We start from the raw sequence: 21,893 nt of genomic DNA, 5'->3' as shown, positions 1-21,893 counted from the left end.
TTATTATCATGATCATCATTCTGTACTTTTCCAACTAGAGATCTCAAAGTCTGTTACAGCAAGTCAACATTTACATTCTTAATATTTCAAATATAAATATCCTAAAAAAACATATTGGTTTACAGTCCTCAACGACTAGAGTTGGGCTCGATCTATCGAGCCACTGGGCTCGATAGAAAGGGGAAGGAGGGTGAAAATGGGAAAGATTAATCCTACTTTGTTGAGCTTTTTCTGCTGTAGCATCAGTAGAAGCCAGTTCCAATTGAGTTGGAAGTCTGCAGCAGGAAACTACCAGGCCGAAACACCCCAATATAACAAATTAATTATTATTGTGCAAAATAATAATTAATCATAATGATTAGTGAATGAGCAGGTTGATAAGTGCAGAGCAAGTTAGTATAATATATGTATTGATTGACTGGAAATGTGAAGAGCTTCTAGGAGGCATAGCCAGGAACAGACTAGATATACCTGATCTGGAGATTCTTCTTGTTAAAATAGTGCTTTATTTCTATGGGGAAAATAAATCTTGCTATGGCAATTCCTGATTACTACAACAACAATAAACACAACATGGGAGGTTAGACTGAATTGACCAAAGAGGCACAGCACATAGAAAAAAAAAATCAATCACTGTGAATTTTAACAACATAATTATTTTAAAGTGTGCTCATTTGTTTCTGATGCTTCGCACCAGACTGGCGCTTTCAAGTATGCAAAATGCAGTTGGGCTAGAGGACATAGCGCTGTAAAAAGTCAGCACAATAGAATCTTTTCTAGACATATGGGTCCCTTAATGGATATATAAATGTATTGCCCACAAAAAAGCATGAAAAAATTAAAAATGGAATCAAGAAGTGATAAGTGGTGCAAATTTAATGCAGATGTTGCAATTGGTAAGATGTCTGTTCAGGAGCTGGTAGGCAGAGCTTTTTATACTACTTTTTTTGAAGGTTTTCCAGGAAAGTTAAGTCATCATTGTTAAGACTCCTCTTTTGAAGCTCAGCTTTTTTTTTGAACATGTGCATTCTGATAAAAATAGTTTAATGAAGCACAATGGAAATAAAGTTTGTTCCATTTCTAGGAGATTTGGTATAAATAATTAAAGTCAAGTGGCGAGGGGATACCGAGCCGCGACAATAACGTGGGGGCAACCGCATGAGTGAGGCAGGAGCAGGTAGGGTGGGGGGAAGGGATAGGGAAGAAGGCAAGAAAGTGCGGGAAAACGAGGGGGAGGAGTTAGGGTGAAGAGTGGTGCAGGAAGCAGAGATATTAGATACATTCAAAAGGGAGTGTAGGGATTGGTGCAAAGCAATGACGTAGGAGAATTCAGGCAGCAGTTCGAGAGCGAGCTGAGCAGGAAAGGAGCACAAGCGTTGTTGTGTGGCCTACGGTGATAAAAAAAAATGAGGCGAGGGGGCAAGAGGGGCAAGAAAGGAACCGGTAAAGTTCTGGCGAAGACGCGCAACAGAGGGGGGCAGGAGGGCAAGCCGACCGTAGTTGGGGGGCCGGAGTCGGCCGGCGTCGAGAAGGGAGAGGCGATTGCAGCAGGGACACGCAGAGACCATAGTTCAGGCGAGAGCGGCCCAGAAGCGGAAGCGAGTGAGCCCGGGAACCCGAGGCAGGCTATACCGCCATGAGAGCACGAGGGCGGGGAGGAGATATCTCTCTTGGCATCCGGATCGGACCTCGAGTCTCCGGTGCAGCAACGACACCCGGAGGTGTCCCCTGGTGCCAGGCCGTGATTGGGTGCGGTTTCCCAGCTGGCCACCGAGCGAGCAGGCAAGCAGGGAGCCGCCATGACCAGGAGACACACAATGGCGGTGCTCAGGGGGGAGGAATTCCGGCGCCACATGGAGCACGCCGGCAGGACATATGCTGGAGGTACAACCGAGCCACGTATCTGTTTCCGGATTGTAAATTCCGACATGCGTGTGTGACATGTAATGGCACTCATCCCAGCGCGAAATGTTTACAGGCGTTAACTAAAGCAGCAGTAGCAGGGACCAAATAAAAGAAACAATAAAAAAAAAGGGGGGGGGAAGGGCAGAGTGAAGAGAAAAGTAGGGGAGCAAAAAAAAGTAGGAGGGGACAGGGCTATGGACTAGAGGTAGTGGCATGCCAGTAAGTAGGCTATATTCACATTTCCCTTTCCTGAAAGGACAGGTGGCGGCATGGCATTTGTCGGGAGTTGCGACCAGGTTGAAGAGCATGGACGAAGAGGAATGGGAGCTAATTCGGAGTTCAGTCGCGCCTAACACGTGGGCAGCTTACGTGAAGGTAAATCAGTTGGTGACCGGGTATTTACGACGGTTGGGTGGGGGGGGGGGGGGGGGGTCAGTGCCGGAGGACTTGTTACTCAGATTTGTGTCCCAGGAGGGAGGAGGAATAGCCTAGTGGTTAAAGGAGTGGTCTATAAACCAGGAAACCAGGGTTCAAGTCCCACTGTCACTCCTTGTGACCTTAGACAAGTCACTTTACCATCCATTGCCTCAGATACAAACTTAGATTGTAAGCCCTCTTGGGATAGGGAAGTACCTGAATGTAAACTGATGTGATATCTCAGATCAAATGTTGGTATATTTAAAAAAAAAAAAAAAAAAAGGGATGGTTATATGGTGGGATGGGTGAATGCATACAGAGTGGATTTTACCTTTTCAGAAACTGGCAGAGGGTGGATGACAGTTGCACAGTTTTAGGGTTAAGAAAGTGTTGCAAGGCTGGAAAAGAGGTTTAGGTGACGTCAGTGATAAGCGATTGCCTATACGATATCATGACCTAGTGGCATTTTCTTCTAGTTTACTGAAAGTTTGTTGGTCCACTTTTGAAGTTACATTATTTCAGTTAGCATTCTTGTGGGCATTTTTCGGGGAACTGCGGATTGGGGAGATGATAGCAAAACCAGAAAGGGTACACAGGCCCACGGGTTGGGGGCGAAGAGCGTGAGTATTCTGGCGAGAGAAGTTATATTATTCCTGCCCAGGTCAAAAATGGATCAGGTGGGTAGGGGAAAACATATACAGTTATTGCCTGTTTCAGATAAAGTAGTTTGCCCGGTCCGGACCACCTGGAATTACATCCGACATAGGCCGGAAGGAAAAGGGCCTTTCCTTATACATGAGGATGGCTAGGGGTTGACCCAATACCAATTCTCACAGGTTTTGCGTTGGGTAGTGCGTGAAAATGGTATAGCTCCCACCCATTTAGGATCGGAGCGGCAACCTCAGCAGCGGAAGCAGGTGTGACGGCCGAAGGGATTAAATGGTTGGGAAGATGGAGTTCGGACGCTTATAAGGGGTACATCAGGAAGGGTGCAGAATAGAGGTAGAGGATACGAACATGGGAAGGATTTTTGGTAAGGGGGAGATGGAGTCAAGGGATGGGGAAAGAGAGGGATCGGCAGAGTTTAATAAGCTGTTTTTTCTTACAGAAAGCATGGGAAGGAGGCATGGGACGGGATGTGCCTGGATCGTGGGCCATTCCTTCATCCACAGAGCTCAGCGGCGCGCCTTGAAACACCCTTACGGAGAAAGTCTGGAGCTTGAGCGGTTCGGATGGAAGCTGGCCTGGTTCAGCAAGAGAGGCATGCTGTGGGATGAGCTGCGGTCTTTCGTGAGGGACCGAATCGAGTTATGGGGCACGCCGAATATCTTAGTCATTCACTTAGGAGGTAATGATATTGGTGTCAAGACATGCCGCTCTCTGCTAACGTGTATTAAAAAGGATTTAGCCCAGTTCATGAGTAGATGGCCTCGCATGCACATAGGATGGTCGGACATAATTGTCCGATTAAAAAATAAGGATGAAATAATATGGAACACGGGGGTTAAGAAACTGAACCGCCAAATGGGCAAGTGGATGGGGTGGGAGGGGGGATTTTGGATCAGACACAGATGGTCATGGGAATGTGAGCCAGGACTTTTCAGTGGGGACGGGATACACTTGTTCAATAATGAGATACAAGAAGGGTTGGAGAAAGAAATTAGGAAGTGGTAGTAGTCGCAGTTTGGGGGTAACGAACCGACCATAAGTTGTTCATTTGTGGCGGTAAACCCGAGCCCAGTTTATGTGTTACCTGTTTGAAGGGGGAGTTGGGGGAAGGGAGAGGGGGTGCCCTGTGTAGCCGAGGGGGGGCTGCTAAGCCAGATGACTGAACCTTAGGCAAAAGGTTCATAGTGGAGCCCGCTCTCACTGGCACGTAGCAGAGCAGGCGAGGAAAATGGGGGGAGGGGCCTCTCCACCATTGGGGTTCTAAGGTGGTGGAGAACTGGGGTGGGGCGGGGGAAGGAAAAGGGGGACATGGGAGAACAGTTTAGTGTTTGTACGGGCTCGGGTTATGTTTGTAAATAAACTGCGGCCAATTTAAAGCCACTCAGGTGTTGCGTGTTGCTTGGAGGGAGGGGGGGCTCATAAGGGGACAGCAAACGAGTGCAGGTGTTGCATCCCATGTTATTAATGATGTAAAGGTTTTCATCTGAGTTTGTCCGATTCTTGTGGGCTATAAATGTTATAGATGTACTGAGGGACTCGTACCTAGAAGAAACTCTGTCATGATTACATTTATTACAACTCTTTTTCCTCTATGAAGCAGGCCACATGAACAAAATACAGATCATCAAATTTAGATGTGTAATGATTAACCCCATCTGAATTTTCACATACTTGAAAGCACCAATTTGATGCTAAGCATGATATCTATTAGAATCACATGAGCACACCTTAAAATAATTATACAGGTTGAATTCATTTGATCCATAGTTCTTGATCATTAATCTTACCAGTCTGGTTCTACCTGTTCTGGTTCAGGAAGTGCTGAAACAAATAATTAAACAATATTTCAAACTGAGTGAGCCATTAGATTTATAATTCCTTTTACTAAAGTCAGTTCATGAAAGATTTTTGTGTCAGGAAAGTATATATATAGATAGATAGATAGATAGATAGATAGATAGATAGATAGATAGATATAGAGAGAGAGAGATTCAAAAGACCAGATAATATGTAATCAAAAAAGGTGCTCAATAAACAAACAGAAAAACATTCCAAAGGAATGGACTAAAGAGCACTAGTATTGTTAATGTGGTATTAATTAAAACATGAATCTTTATTGATCATTCACAAAAACATTAAAATAAACGAACACCTTAATGTTAACAAATGTAGCACAAACGAAAAATCATGTTGTTATGTGCACCGACCGCAGGGCCCCGCGGTCGGCTGCACTCACGTCCTGCTGGCCCGCCAAGGCAGCCCCAGGCTCCCTGGCCGCGGCCAGGAGCTGGCATCGATACCGTACTGCTTCTTCTCCTCCTGACACTGTTTTTAACGTGGCAGCCCTCCACGGAATGACCCGCCTTGCCGAGTCTGCACTGCCGCCTTCCTCTCAGGCCAGGAGCATCCCTACGTGCGTGCGCCCCTCTCCCCAGATTTAAAGGGCCCACGGCAGGAATCTCTCGAAGCCCTTACTGATGACATCACAAGTCTTCCCCTACTTAAGGCAAGCTCTGACAGTCAGAGCTTGCTTTGGCAACAAGTCACTTCGCTCTTCTGAGCTGCGCTTCAGTGCTCTGGTACTTCAGTCTTCCTGCGTTCCTATGTTCCTGCAAGGACCTACAGCTTCTGATCTTCTGTCTACACCTGACTACGAGTATCACCGCCTGCCCTGACCCTCTGCCTGGACCTAACTCTGAGTTTCGCCGCTTGCCTCCGACCTCCAGCCCGCGCCCAACCTCATGTACTATCACCTGGTCTTGTCTTCATGTGTCATCTTCGCAGAGGCCCACCTAAGTCCAGCCAGCCCCGGTACCCAAGGGCTCAATCTGTGGTGAACGAGGGCTGGTATTGGCGAAGCTCCTGCTGGCCTCTGCTCCTGGCTCAGCCTTGCCTGCCAATGGAGGGGACCTGTGGGGGCTTCAATTCCTATTTTTCTTAACTGCTGGCATTGAAGGGTATCGTTAATGGTGTCAAAGGCTGCTGTTAGGTCAAGTAGTACCAGGAAATAGGATTTGTCATTGTTAAAGCCCCATTGTATGAGGATACAAGTAGAGTCTCAGTTGAGTGATTTTTCCTGAACCCATATTGGTTTGGATGTAGAATGTGATGGTCATCTAGATAGTCTAGTTGTGATTGTACTGCTTTCTCAAGAATTTTTGAGGGAAAGGGCAAGTTGTATATTGATCTATAATTTTCACAACTGTCAGAACAGCTAGTATTATTTTTTAGAATAGGTTTTACCACAGCTTGTTTTGCCATTTCAGGGACTAAGCCTTCCAAGAGTGATTGATTGATTAAGGATGTGATTGTTGGGGTGATTGAGGAGGGTAATTAAGGAGTTAGCTGGAACAGGGTCAAGTGGGTGATTTGCAGGTTTTATTTTAGTGATGATTTAACTGATTTTGTTGTGAACATGGACCCTTGGGCTGGCTAGAGTGTATGCTGGACCCACTGAAGGAAGGCCTGCAGAAGTACTTGTAGCCAGGAGGTGGATCAGGACCAGGAGACCAGACAGGACCTTCACCTATACCAGCCCTCATTCCCCGCAGGTTGAGCCCTTGGGTGCCGGGGCCAGCAGGACTTAGGAGAAGGTCTCCTGGCAAAGAGGAGTACATAGAACAGTCCGAGTCGAGGCAGGCTGAAGACGTGGCAAGTCGGAGATGGTCCAGTGGTTTGAGGCAGGCAGCTGAGGTGCAAGACGAGGAGACAGAGAGCAAGCCAAGGGTCCGGAAAGGCAGCCGACAGACGAAACCAGGTAGCAAGCCGAAGTCAAACCGAAGAAGCAAGCAAGTGGAAACTGGAACTCAGGAGCAGGAGAGGAGCTGGAGCAGGCAGGAAGGCAGGAACGGAGTCAAGAACAAACAGGATACTGGACAGGGTCAGGACAAGCAGGATACCGGATGCAGTCAGGAAAAAGCAGGAAACTGGACAGAATCAAGAACAAGCAAATAGATTCTCCCAGGAGGCGACCTGTTGCCAAGGCAAGGCAAGGAGGTCTGAGGTAGCCTATTTATAGGCCTCAGGCGATGACATGGGATTTGAGGCTGGGCCGAAGTTTCCCTCCGCGGCTGTTTTTTATTTTTATATTTTTTTTATTTAAGAGTTTTTATATACCGTCATTAAGTTATTTACCATCATAACGGTTTACAATAGGGCACCTATATCAAAGAAAAAAGTGGATCATAATTTACATAGGTGGTGCCAATAATATTCGGTTTTAAATCCCGGGCAGCCATGCGCACGTGCGCCTAGGGGGCGGAGCCACCCGAAGATGCAGGCGGCATCTCCCTTGTGGGGAGAACGCTGCAAGAAGGCCCTGATGCAGCCCGAGCTGGGATGGAGCAGCCTGCGGAGCAGGAAGCACGCCTGGTGGTAAGAGGGGACCTGGCCGCGGACAGCCACGGCCAGGATTCCCAACAGTACCCTCCCTCTTATGCCCCCTCCCTGGGGGTCTTGGCTTGCCAGGGTTATCGATGGTTTTGGAGAAGGAGAGATTTGTCGAGAATGTTGGAGGCAGGTTCCCACATATTCTCCTCCTGACCGAAGCCCTCCCATGAGAGTATTACTACCATCGGTGATGGAAGCATACATCAAGGACTTCTCGCACTTGGTAGACAAGATCGGCGTCCGGGACTGCATTCACCGGCTTTGGTGGTTCACGGTGGAATGTTGAGAGTACCAATGGCTTATGCAGCGAGACATGGAACACATTGTGTATTCGTAGGCTCAAAGGTAAGCGTAGGTGGTAGGATACTGCACCCACATGTTCAGAGACCACAAAGGGTCCAATGTATCTGGGAGTCAGTCGCATAGAAGGAACTCGGAGATGAATATGGCAAGTGCTTACCCAGACCCAATCTCCTGGGTGAAAGTTTGGAGCTTTTTCGACGATGTCTATCTGCATCTCTCTTGGCGGAATCAGCCAAATGCTGTAAGTTGTCTTGAGTGGAATCCTATAGAGATCGGAGTTATTGAGCTGTGAGTTGGGCTGCCTGTGAAGACACCATTACCGGGAGCGGTAAGGGTGGTTTAGGCTGTTTCCCGAAGACAAGTTAGAAAGGCGAGGATCATGTTGCAGAGTGGACATGGTGATTGTAGGAGAACTCCACCCAAGGTAGCAAGGCCACCCAATCATCCTGTTTATCTCCTATGAAGGAGCGGAGGAAGTTCTTCAGGGAACGGTTGGTTTGCTCAGCCTGTCCATTTCCTTGTGGATGGAATGCCATCGTGAAATCTAGCTGGATCCCAAATTTTCTGCACAGTGTCTTTCAGAATTTAGCAGTGAATTGTGATCCATGATCGGAGGTGATGTGTTGTGGTAATCCATGTAAGCGGAAGATATATTTGGTAAAGAGTTGTACGAGTTCAGCCACAGTGGGAAGTTTAGAGAGAGCTATGAAGTGAGCCATCTTGGAGAATCTATCTACTGTGACCCAGATGACCTGTTTCCCTTCGGATGGTGGCAGATCAACTATGAAGTCCATGGAGATGTGAATCCAGGGCTCCACGGGTATGAGGAGTGGCTGTAGCAATCCCATGGATGTCCAGGTAAGGATTTCTGTCTGGCACAAGTTGGGCAGAAGTCTACATATGCTCGGACATCTTGATTTACATGTGGCCACCAGTAGTAACGAGACAAGAGCTCTAGGGTCCGGGCCCTACCCGGGTGTCCTGCTGTTAGAGAATCGTGGGCCCAGGAAAGAACCCTCTTGAGTAGATGGAGGGGTACAACCATCTTACCCGGGGGAACCACGTCGCTGGCCGCAAGGAGGACTTTAGCAGGGTCAAGAATGTATTGTGGCATGGTGGGTGAATATTCGGGTTTTGTAGTGTGGGAGAGGGCATCCGTCCAGATGTTCTTGGATGCTGGTCGTAGCGTAAGGAGAAATTGAAGCGGCTGAAAAACAAAGACCAGCGAGCTTGTCACGGGCTTAGTCATTGTGCTCGACACAAATATTCTAGATTTTTATGATCAGTGTACACCACCACTGGAAGCTGGGTTCTCTCCAGCCATTGGCGCCATTCTTCAAAAGCCATCTTAAAGGCTAGGAGCTCTTTGTCCCCTATGCCACAATTTTGTTTCAGCGGGGGTAAATTTTCGAGAAAAGTAGGAGCAAGGAAGTAATGAGCCCTTGTCAGAGAGTTGGCAAAGAACGGCCCCCACAGCGATGTCAGAGGCGTCTACTTCTACCACGAAGGGTCTTGTGGGATCCGAGTGGTGTAGACAAGAGTTGAGCAGGAAGGCTTGTTTTGGCTCCTCAAAAGCTTGGAGTGCCTTTGTAGACCACTCTCTGGCGTTAGTTCCCTTCTTGGTTAGGGCAGTGAGTGAGTAGAGCGGGATGAAATGCCGGTAGAAGTTCGCGAATATGAGAAAGCATTGAAGGCCTTTTACTCCTACCGGCGGGGCCAGTCTTTAATGGCAGAAACTTTTTCAGGGACGATATGAAATCCTGAGGCAGACACAATGTATCCCAAGAATGGCAAGGACTGTTGTTCAAATACACACTTTTCCAGTTTAGCGAACAGGTGGTTTTCACGAAGTCGCTGCAGCACTTGACGTACCTGCTGTCGGTGAGTGGTGATGTCTTTAGAGTATACAAGCACATCGTCGAGGTGTACAATCACTGGACAGTGAAGCATGTCCTGGAAGACCTCATTTATGAAGTTTTGAAAAACCGCTGGAGCATTACATAGTCCAAAAGGCATGACTAAGTACTCGTAATGCCCATCACGAGTGTTGAAAGCGGTTTTTCACTCATCACCTGGTTTGATCCGTACTAGATTGTATGCACCTCCGAGGTCAAGCTGGTAAAGATCCTAGCTCCTTGAAGACAATCCAAGAGCTCTGGGATGAGTGGGAGAGGATATCTATCCTGGAACTTAGGAGCAGGAGAGGAGCTAGAGCGGGCAGGAAGGCAGGAACGGAGTCAGGAACAAGCAGGATACTGGACGGAGTCAGGAACAAGCAGGAAACTGGACGGAGTCAAGAACAAGCAACTAGATTCTCCCAGGAGGTGACCTATTGCCAAGGCAAGGCAAGACAAGGAGGTCTGAGGTAGCCTATTTATAGGCCTCAGGCGATGACGTGGGATTTGGGGCCAGGCCGAAGTTTCCCGCCGCAGCCCCTTTAAATCCTAGGCAGCTGGGCGAGCGAGTGCCTAGGGTGCGGAGCTGCCCGAAGATGCCGGCGGCGTCTCCCTCGTGGGGAGAACACTGCGAGAAGGCCCCGACGTGGCCCGAGCCAGGACGGAGCAGACCGCGGAGCAGGAAGCATGCCTGGCAGTAAGGGGGGACAGTCCGCGGCCGGGATTCCCAACAAACGGGCTGACACAGTAAAAACCATGGGAGATCTGGCGCTCCGAGGCGACCGCCCACTCTCCTGACGCACGCCCAGGCCACTCTCCTACGAGCGTGATCGAGTATTTAAATGAGGGCCCACGGTAAAAGGAGGCGCTAGGGACATTAGCGCATCCCTAGCGCCTCCTTTTTGACAGAAGCGGCGGCTGTTAGCGGGTTTGACAGCCGACGCTCAATTTTACCAGCGTCGGTTCTCAAACCCGCTGACAGCCACAGGTTCGGAAAACAGACGCGGGCATATTTAATTTTTTTTTTTTAATTTAAAATATTTTTTAAATTTTGGGGCCTCCAACGTTATATCGCTATGATATTAAGTCGGAGGTTGTACAGAAAAGCAGTTTTTTCTGCTTTTCTGCACACTTTCCAGGTGCCGGCTGAAATTAACACCAGCCTTTGGGCAGGCATAAATTTCTGAAAGTAAAATGTGTGGCTTCACTATACATTTTACTTTCTGTATCACGCGGGAATAACTAATAGGCCTATCAACATGCATTTGCATGTTGCAGGTGCTATTAGTTTCGGGGGGGGGGGGGTTGGCCGCGTGTTTTTGATGCGCTATTACCCCTTATTGTATAAGGGGTAAAAATAGCACATCAAAAACGCGTGGCCAAACCGGGGCTAAAGGTGCGCTCGGCTGAGCGCACCATACTGAATCGGCCCGAACACTAGCAGAATACTTCACCTTGTTCACACATGCAGAACACAGTCAGACCCTCATACAGAATGAAGAGACCCTAAAATAGAAATGTAGAAACACCGAACTGGAAGCAGCAGTAAGCCAGACTATATATGCAGTACAACAATGGAGTAACAAAAAGATTACCATTCCTCATAAAACATCAAACTATAAAATCAAGAAATACAAATTTTAAAAAATATATATTTTTTGTTAAAAACATTTGATAAATAGAATATTCAGCAATTTAAAAACTCGTATAAAAATTTTCCAAACACCAATAAAATATTTCAAAATAGCAGACACATCAAACAGCTTTCCATCCAATAATAAAAACTAATAAAAAATAAAGAAAAATTACTTGCTCTCCATATCTGGGAATTTTTGGTTTCCAGGTGCCATAAGATTGTCATGGATTAGCAGAGAGGGGGGATGCTTGTTACTCACAGACTTTCTTCTGTCTCTCTCTCCCTCTCTCTCACAGATATAATGTTCAGCCACAGGAACATACACTGCTGCTCCTCCTAATTCTGACTACAGCAGCATTTTACGCTGCACCACTTCCTCTTTTGAGTTACACCAATGGGAAGAAGGCCATTGCCGCACCACCCCAAGAACTGTAGTGTTCTAGGCAGTCTCCTAGTCTTTCTAATGCTTCCACCAGCTCTGCCTAGCTCTCTGCCTTGTTATTTCTTATTTAGAGAACTGTAACATCCTGTACTGTAAACTACTTTAAAATCTTGGTGCATACTTCAAATAATCTAAAATACCGCGGCATGAGTGGTACTGGGGAGATTAAGAAGGAAGACAGCTATGATTGAAATCCATGTGACTAACCCATTCAGGGAATAGGACACAACGTGGGCCATGATAAAAAAAAACAAAAAAGGGAGGACAGGTGGACAGGAGACAAGGATAAAAACAAAAAAAAAAATCATTTACGGGTGATATATACAGATAGGGGAATAGGTAGTCGAAGGACTGGGCATCAATGAGGAGTGTCCCATAGATCACAGAGCCCTCTTCATTCTGGAGCCTCATAGCATTGCCTAATCCCCACCACTGCTGGGTTGAAGGTAAGTTGAGGTGTTGGACCAGTTGCAGTATGAGCAGCACTTGGGATGGCCAGCACCAGTAGCTGACTAAGCATCTTGGGCAATTTTGCAGCTGTGGTGAAGTAGTTAAGAGACCTCCATCATAGTTTCAGCCCTAGCAGTTAATGATGATTTGGCATAACTGCACAATGTTTTCCACTTTGATGGAAAAAGAATATTTTACTGACATCACATCACACTGGTTCCTGGATTTTTGTGGGCTGTGGGCTGGTCTGCCTCATTTTGGGGCACAAAATTTGAGTAGTTCTATATGCTTTCATGCCAAGTCCATAGGCGTATGATTGAGTAACCACAACACGCATAGATTGAGTAAGATAAAGGCTGATCACCCCAAAACATATTTTCATTATCAAAGCATAGGTTTACTGCTGTTTAACATGCATTGTTAAAATATTTAAATTTATAAATTTTATTATGCTGTATCCATATTACTTTCATAAAAGTTATTTCTGCAATTACTTGCCTGCAGTGTCTTTATTCATCCGAAAGAGAATGAATGCAAGCATGATAACAGGTGTCTCGTCTGACTGCACATGTGCTATGGGGACTCCACTTGCCACTGGTTGCCTTGAGGATAAAATTTAAGCTCCTTACAATGGTGTTAAAAGTACTGAGATTAAATAGCCTAATTTATATAAGGGACAGATTGAGCTGCTACAAACTTACTAGGGAGCTGTGCTCTAGTCAGGAGGCTGAATTTTCCATCTAGCTTTTGTTACATTGATGTGATGTGTTTAAATTTTTCTTATTAAATCTTTTTTTAAATTATTATAAATTAATGCGAACAGTATATAATTGTGGTTTTAGCAACACGGGTTATTAAAGTAGGCAAGACAAAGCTGCAAATTCAGGCAAGACAAATTGAATGAGACATTCAGGAGCAGACAAATTGATTTGTATATTCTTGTGGACACTATAGGTCAACGATGCTCTTTGGCAACGGGTATTAGGTAGATTACATTTGGATGATGGTACTCAGAACAGAGAGGATGAATTATTATTGTTTTTTGTATTTTATATTTCTGTTTTTAATTATGTTTGTATTGTTTTTATGTTCCTTTTGAGCATATGTTGTGAGTATTGAACATTGTGAATGTATTTTTGTAAACTACCAAGAAATGTTGATGGTATAACATTTTTTTTTTAAATAACTAAATAAATGGCTTTTGAATATGGACCTTGTATTTTGTTCTGATGTATATTGATCAAAAAATGACTTTTCTTTTATGTGTTGTTCTATATTATCAGTTATTTTTGGTTCATTCTATAATTTGCTTTTAATTAATATAACTTTTGATTGTATTTATAATGGTCATATACTGTTTTGTATGGGCTAAACCCCCATAAAAGCTACTTATAAATGTTTTAATTAAATACAAAACACCTTTTTTTTAAAGGTAGTCAGAATTTTCAATTAGAAAACTGACAGTACAGATGAATGCCAACCCAGGTATTTCTGAGGCGGTAAGGACTGGTTTTAAATCATGATCTGGGATTAGATTTTAACAATTTCCAAAAATCTTGCCCAATAAACTATCTCTTTAAAATATTAGAATTCAATTGTTGATCAATCCAAAAGTTTATTATTGATTATTGATCAAGGCCCTACTTTTTGGATCATCACACTGTCTAAATATCATTAGGAATTGAATTTTAAGAAAAATATTAATATAATTAGAGATGGTTTTTATAAATTGCATGTTTTAAAGAAGGTAAAATCACTATTGAATTTTGGAGATTTTAGAACTGTTTTACAGGCATTACTTTTTGCTAAAATTTATTATTGTAACGCACTTTTATTTGGCCTTCCAAATAATTCCCTTAGGCCCCTTCAATTGTTGCAAAGTGCCACTGCCCATGAGCTGCATGGAGGTACAAAATTTGACCACAACACTCCAGTTCTGATGGATTTGCACTGGCTACCAGTCAAGTTTAGAATAGATTATAAAGTGTTATGCATAATCCACAAGTCAATTCATAAGCAATCAGTCGAATGGTTAAATGCAGCATTGCGAATTCATACGCCCCAATGCAATTTGAGATCGGCTAATAAGTATCTGTTATCTATTCCATCGGTTAAAATGTCACACTTATCTAGAGTAAGAGATAGAGCATTACCGATATCTGGTCCCAAATTATGGACTTCAATTCCAGTAGAACTAAGGATGCAGGAAAACAATCAGACATTTAAACATTGAAAACCTGGTTATTTTGGCAGGCTTTTAGAGATACAGCACAATAATAACCACTTGAAATAATGATGAAAGTAATGTATTGATTTTTTAATAACTAATTTTAATGCTATTTTATTAATTGTATTTTATGAAGGAATTAATTTATTAATATAAGTATGTATGTTGTATTCTGTTTGTATTTATATAGTTGTTTTATTGTAAACCAGTATGATTGACTAAGAATACAGGTCTAAAAATGTTTTAAATAAAATAAATAAAATATCATCTGATCTTACATTATTTTAGCCATGAGTTTACATTGTAAAGAAATTCTTCCACTATAAAAGATCTTCCTATAAAAATGATATAAATGGAATTTTTTAGCCAAGCAGTCATGACTGTCAGAAATGAATGTACTAGTCAAGGCCTTGTTTACTCAAACTGATATCTGGCACTATGAGAAAATGGAAACATTTCGTCAGTTCTTTTCACAGTAAGAATGCTGGTATTAATTCTTTTGAATCACTGAACCTGGTGGTGTCAGGAATCCTAGGAGAATAACAGCCCTTACAGAATTTAGGAAACTGACCATGTATAAAGAGATTCTGAAGTGTTTAACTTTCAAATACACAATCATGTTTTTCATCGGTTTTCTGAAGAGTGAATTTGCAAGAGTCAAATTTCACAAGCCAGTCCTTTTGTTTATTCTATAGAATGGCACAAGCACTGGGCACTTAGCAAGATAAAAGCAAATGCTTTTAGCTTGTATAGGAAAAGAAGCCTTTTGAATGTTAGTTTGATGCAAACTTATTTCAACAACCTGCTAAGCTGAGATCCTCACATGCCATTCAAAATGTGTGATTTTTACCATGTGTAGTTGCAGTTATATTTATGCTCATTTTAACTCAGAAATTTGTGTTTATTTCAGTTTAATTAGTCACTTTGTCACAGAACTGCTTGTAATGACTTACCATACATGCAATAAAATACGGTCCTTTACATAGTACCGTAATAATACATACATCTATAGAGAGCAGTGTTTCTACACAATACTATCTGCATCTGGGGAGTGTACAAAGATTGAGAGCTAAATTAACAAAATTTTCAGATTTCAACATACTGTCCACAGTGACTACTAGATCCTTTTCTTGGGTTCTCGCTCCCAGTGCAGGATGCATCATTGTGTATCTAAAATTAGGATTATTTTTCCCTATGTGCATCATTTTGCTCTTATCCACATTAAATCTCATCTGCCATTTACACATCCTGTTCGCCAGTCTCGCAAGGTCCTTTGATAGTTCCTCACAATCTGCCTCTGTTTTAACTACCCTGAATATTTTTTGTGTCATCTGCAAATCTGATCATTTCATTTGTTGCTCCCATTTCTAAATCATGAATGAATAAGTTGAAGACCTCAAACCCAGCTGAACTTCACCTGGTTCAAATTAGACTTCAAATTGATTGTACATCTCTATTTATAATCCCAGAGATGGCAGTAGCAATGGGCAACATACAAGAGATGAGTTTGTAAACAGAGTAACTGGAGTATCATGCTGACTCTGACTTATTGGCTGCAGACCCATATAATACTTCTTAGAGCCAAAGAAAGAAAAATAGTTACTACAAAGCAGTACGTTTGTATATGTTTGTGACTGAAGGAAATGCATGTGAGGTATGATGTAATTTATGGTGTCATGTGTTTCCATAGAGACTTTATTACATTCCATTCATAAAAGTGATTCCTGCAAAAAATATGAGTAAGGTATAGTGAGGATGTGGCATATAGAAAAATATTGTCATTGCCCATCCTATAGCTAGCAATCAAATGAAAAAATCCTGCAGACAAATATCAACCCGAAAGCTGTTAAAAATAAGTGTTCTATATTTACCCCAATAAAATATATCTGTTAGACTTTAAGCTTAAGCCACAAGTGGCTTACAGTAGTAGAAGCTTGGATTTATTCTGGATTTGTAACACAACCAGTAATATTCTGTTTACAGATATCCGGTTTTAACATGATAGGATGTTTGCTTGATAAGGGTTTCAGTTGTAAGTATCTATAAACAAGTCCAATTTCCATTACTCACATCAAGTTCAGTCTAGGTCCAGCTTTCACAGCATCAGTCCAAACAGACAGACAGACTACGTACTTCACTCTTATTTTCAACTCTTTCACTAGAGTTTCCCACATACAGCTCAACAGCCCTCAAATTGCTGGGAACAAAGTATTGTTCCCAGAGATTTCCCTTTTGTAAGCCTTGAGGACTAGTTCTGGTCAGTAGGGGTAGCGTCACTGATCTTACCTCAAAACCTGTGCAAAGCACTTCTGGTTTGCTCAGCTTTAATGTATTAGGGCCATCCAGAAATTCATAGGCAAAACCTCAGCCTATCATCTCAGCATATGACTGGTTTGTGATCAGCCAGAGCTTTTTTACTTTTACAATGCCAGTGTAGCCCATACTGAATTAATGCCACACCTCATAACAACATTTTACATTTCTAGAGCTTGACTCATTCTGATCCATTTAAAGAGAGCGACATACAAAACACATTTTAAAAAAATGTAGAAACTGAATAATAATCACTAAATATAATCAAGAAGTATCTGAGTGCCCAAATATAATGCCCCTCACCTCTAATCTGAAGTGCCTCTGGCATCATGCTGCAGCCAGAGAACATGGATGAACTTCATGTAGCTCTGGATTCCTTTCAGAGGTCCTCCAGTCAGGACTTCCTGTGGAACTGGCTGATGGCATCACATCCTGCATGAGTATATAAGGAAGTCCCTTTGCAATCAGCTAGTACTTCAGTACCAGCTCCTTCTGCTTTGCAGCAGTGTATGGTGCAGCTGATCTTGCCTTCGTTCCTGCTCCTGACCTTACCTCCACTCCATCTCTTGTGCTTGACAAGTGTTTGATTCTTAACTTTATTGTACACCACTTGCCCCGACTCTTGCCTGGTAACCATCTACGCTTGAACGCCGCCAGCCCCGACTACTGCCTAGAACTCGACCTCGCCTGTATGCTGCCTACCTTGATCCCTTGCCTGCTTCTAGACTTCCTCTGTTTATTAGAACCTCACCTAACTCCTGACGGCCCCAAACCCAAGGGATCAACCTGTAGGGAAAGGGGTTGGTAGAGGTGAAGACTAGCCGTTGTCCCTATGAGTCCCCATACTGACAGTGTGAGCTTAGTGGGTTTGCTTACTAGGCAGTGTTAATCACTGATTAGGCAATGTCAATCACTAGCTAGGCAGTGTCAGTGCAAGGGCTCATCGACCATGACACCAAAGAGAAGCACTGCAAGGAGCGCTAGGCAAGGTTACCAAGGACAATATAACCTGACCTTCCATGGTTGACTACATTAATTGGAAAAAGGCCAGTTGCAACCAATAAAGTCTTTGCAAATTAATTTTTAATAAACTGTATTATTATAATATGATGGGTGCAACTTTAATGAACAAAAATCTGAAAATGTGGTAACCATAGCAGTTTTCAGGTATAGTTTTAAAAATTGTGTGACTTATTAGGAGATTCATCTTTTCTATTTCAATATGTAGTTCTGGGGGAATTCTGCACCACTGCAGAGCATAGAATTTGCACAGAATTACACCCCTGCGCAGAATTGCCAAATTCTGCGCAGAAAATAGCTGAGGAGACCCCGGCATGCCGCAAACGGAGAAGATGAAGGCCCCGGTGTGCTGTTCGTGGAGAAAATGGAAGGTCCCCGTGTGCCGTGAATGAAGTGTGCTCTGCTCGCAGCAAAGATAAAGGCCCCAGTGAGAGAGGGGAGGGGGGAGTAATAGAGAGCAGGAGGATGTGAGAGAGCATGGGAGGTAACGGGGGTGGGGGGATGCTTGAGTGTGGGTTTCAAAGAGGAAACCTATATGAGGAGAGGGGTGTGGAGGAGGGGAGGGTGACAGACAGCAGGAGGGTGTGAGAGAGAGCATGGGAGGTAAGAGAGCGGGGGGATGCTTGAGTGTGGGTTTCAGAGAGAGGGAGCCTATATGAGGAGATTGTGAAGGAGTGTGTATGTGAGTGAGAGATTGAGGGCTCATGTGAATGAAAAAGGGATCATGTGTGAGGGTGTTAGCTTGTATGAAGGGATTGTGTATATGTGAGACAGAGCCTGTGTGAAGGGGTGCGTGAGAGAGAGATATAGGTAGCCTGTGTGAGAATGTATGTGTGAGAGAGAAAGGGAGCTTTTGTGGGTGTGTATGCAAGAAAGAGGGCCCTGTATCAAGGGATGTGTGTGTGCACGAGAGAGTGAGGTGGCTTGTATAAGGGTGTGGATATGTGTATTCGAGAGAGGGAGCATGTGTGTAAGAGAGGGAGGGACAGAGGGAGCCTGTGTGAGGGGCAGTACTGAGAATGGAGTCAAATGCTGGGACTGGCAATAGAGTGGAAGGAGTTGAGTCTAGAGGTGGAGGGGAGATATACAGGCAGGTGGAGGAGCTGGGGCCTGAGAGGGCAAAGTGGCCAGGGGAGTAGGGAGAGAGAGTGGAAGGGACACTCTTACAGTGAATTTCTAGGGAAATTCTGTTCAAAATATTTAAAATTCTGCATTATTAAGTAATAACTTTTTTCTGTATCATTTAAAATGTAATTACTTAAAGGTGGTCATGTAAATTATATTTTGACCAATATAAAGTTTGCAGAATTTTAAATTTTTGTGTGCAGAATTTTAAATTTTTTTACGCAGAATTCCCCCAGGAGTCAATATGTAATTGAAATGTTACGATGCCTCCAGCACCTTTTCACAGCCTGCATGCCGCCCAACAGTGACTGACACCAAGAGTAACTTGGATCCCCACAGGGATTTGCTAGGGAGTTAGCAATCCTGTTATGAGAAGCTCTGTGTTAGAGCTGGGAGTTAGCAATCTTGTTATGAATCTCCATGTGGGGTTAACAATCTTGTTGAGAATCTGTGTTGCGGGCTCCTGAAGGGGAGGAGTTAGCAATCTGTAATGAGTCTGTTATGATTAACTCCAAAGAAGGAGGAGTTAGTAGTCATTGATATAGTTGTGGGTGGATCCCTGGGCCGATGTCAGATGACCACGCTCTCGGGTGGACACCCCGAGAGGGACCACCGGCTAGGCTTGAGTATGGAGACAGACACACATTAATTCTTTTATTAAACAGGTGATGAAACCACCAGAGTTGGCGGTAGTGAGCTGATATGCCCGGTAGGGCTGCAGTCCTTCAGGTACTGGAACAGCGATCCAGGATGGCTGAGCTGTTGAGAAACTGTAGAGCGTGAGTAGGCAGAGTAGACAGGGTTCATGTACAGAACTAGATGTCAAAACTCACATAAGGTCTCAAGAAACTCAGGAGCTGGAACGGTATAGGCCCTTGAGGAGCGAGTAACTGGTTCCAGGGTAAGATCTGAGAGAGCAATAGGGATGTGAATCGTTTTTTGACGATTTAAAATATCGTCCGATATATTTTAAATCGTCAAAAATCGTTAGAGGCAATATTTAATAGGAATTCCCCCGATTTATCGTCAAAAATCGTAAATCGGGGGAAGGGGAGGGGAAGGGGGAGGGCGGGAAAACCGGCACACTAAAACATCCCTAAAACCCACCCCGACCCTTTAAAATAAATCCCCCACCCTCCCGAACCCCCCCCAATGTCTTAAATTACCTGGGGTCCAGTGGGGGGGTCCCGTGGTGATCTTCCACTCTTGGGCCACGCCATTGCTACCTTTGCCCTGTCATATGACAGGGCAAAGGTAGCGCCGGCGCCATTTCTATCAACGCACCCGTGGCCCGAGAGTGGAAGATCACAACAGGACCCCCCCACTGGACGCCAGGTAATTTAAGACATTTGGGGGGAGTTCGGGAGGGTGGGGGCTTTATTTTAAAGGGTCGGGGTGGGTTTTAGGGATGTTTTAGTGTGCCGGTTTTCCCGCCCTCCCCGATTTACGATTTACACAATATTTACAAAAACAAAACCGCGACAATTCGATTCCCTCCCCCCCAGCCGAAATCGATCGTTAAGACGATCGATCACACAATACACATCTCTAGAGAGCAATGGTAACTCACAGTTGTTTGTAGTAGCGATATCTTCCAGGCAGTAGAGAATCTTCAGAGTATCCAGGAACATGGGCCTTCGAGGAGCGAGTACCGGTTCCTATCTGTAATCTGAAAGGTAAAGAGAGAGCGAGGCCCCCGAGGAGCGGGTACCTCTGGTAAGTCCGAGGAGGCAGAGTAACTTGGATAGCCAAAGCGAATACGAAGCCGTATGCTTATCCTTGCTAACTCCATCTGATAGTGAAAATAGAGACCTTTAAATATTGGAAGCGGATGACGTCATCTCAGGGGGATGCCCCTGAGGTTCACGCCCTTGCTGGTACTTCAGTCAGAGCGTGCTTGCATGCGCCCTAGGTCATCAGGCAAACATGGCGAATCTGCAACGTCGAGCCGGTCCAGGGACGCCGGAGGGAGAACGCATGGAGACGCCGCGGCAGCCAGCCATCCATCAGACCCGGAGGGAGTCGCCACAGAGGTAAAGAGGGCAGAGTGAGGGCATCGAGCAGCGATGGACGCAACACCTATTTTCTTCAGATGGATCCTTCTTCCAATTTTTGAAGGATTATTTTTGATTAAAATAGCCTCTCTCACCTCACCTTTTAACCATGCCGATAATCGTTTTGCCTTCCTTCCACCTTTCTTAATGCGTGGAATATATCTGGACTGAGCATCTAGGATTGTATTTTTAAATAATGTCCATGCCTGATGAACACTTTTAACCTTTGCAGCTACTCCCTTCAGTATTTTTCTATTTTCCTCATTTTATCAAAGTTTCCATTTTGAAAATTTAGTGTTAGAGTTATACATTTACTTATTGTACCCCTTCCAGTTATTAGTTTAGATTTGATCATGTTTTCGCTTATGTGATTTACTGAAATTTTATATCCATTTCTCTGTTTATGTATATTTTTAAGCTAAAATATAAAAACTAAATTTTGGAGGTTTTTTGACCCAGTACTTTCCTCCTCCTCCTCTGGATTTCCAACTTATTCAGAGCCAGCATGGAGTCTGGCACCATGAGCTTTCATTTACAACTATCTGGCAATTTTTAACTCTGTTTTATATCCCCTGCCAACTTACTTTAGTTCTGTCATTGCAGTGACAATCCTTGGCCAGGAACCATGCACCAGGATGCCTTCAGAACCCTGCCCATATTTCCATGGACAGTTTAGTAGAATTTCTAAGAAGGATGAAGAGTAATGGAGAGTCAAGGAAACAAATCATAGCTGATAAGCAAATATGGCCTTTTTCCCAGAACACAACCAAAGAAAAAAAATTTTTATGAATGGGGGAGACAAGAGCTGGTCAGAAATGAGATCAGGAGATCAATCACATTGTATATCCTATTAATGCAGGCACTACAGTAAACATTCAGGGAGAATTACAAGAGTCAGACTTATCAGATCAACATTCCTATTAATGTTCTTCAGTTCTTTAAGGCTAGGAGAGATGGTAGAATCCATGGACTCTTACTCCAGCCACTGGGTATTGCCATTACACAATGACTGTGACTCCCTCTCTCCCAGGGACAGCTGTAGCATCCT

Source organism: Rhinatrema bivittatum, chromosome 3 (assembly GCF_901001135.1).
Source record: "Rhinatrema bivittatum chromosome 3, aRhiBiv1.1, whole genome shotgun sequence".
Taxonomy (NCBI): Eukaryota; Metazoa; Chordata; class Amphibia; order Gymnophiona; family Rhinatrematidae; genus Rhinatrema; species Rhinatrema bivittatum.
Note: the sequence above shows the minus strand (reverse complement) of the source record.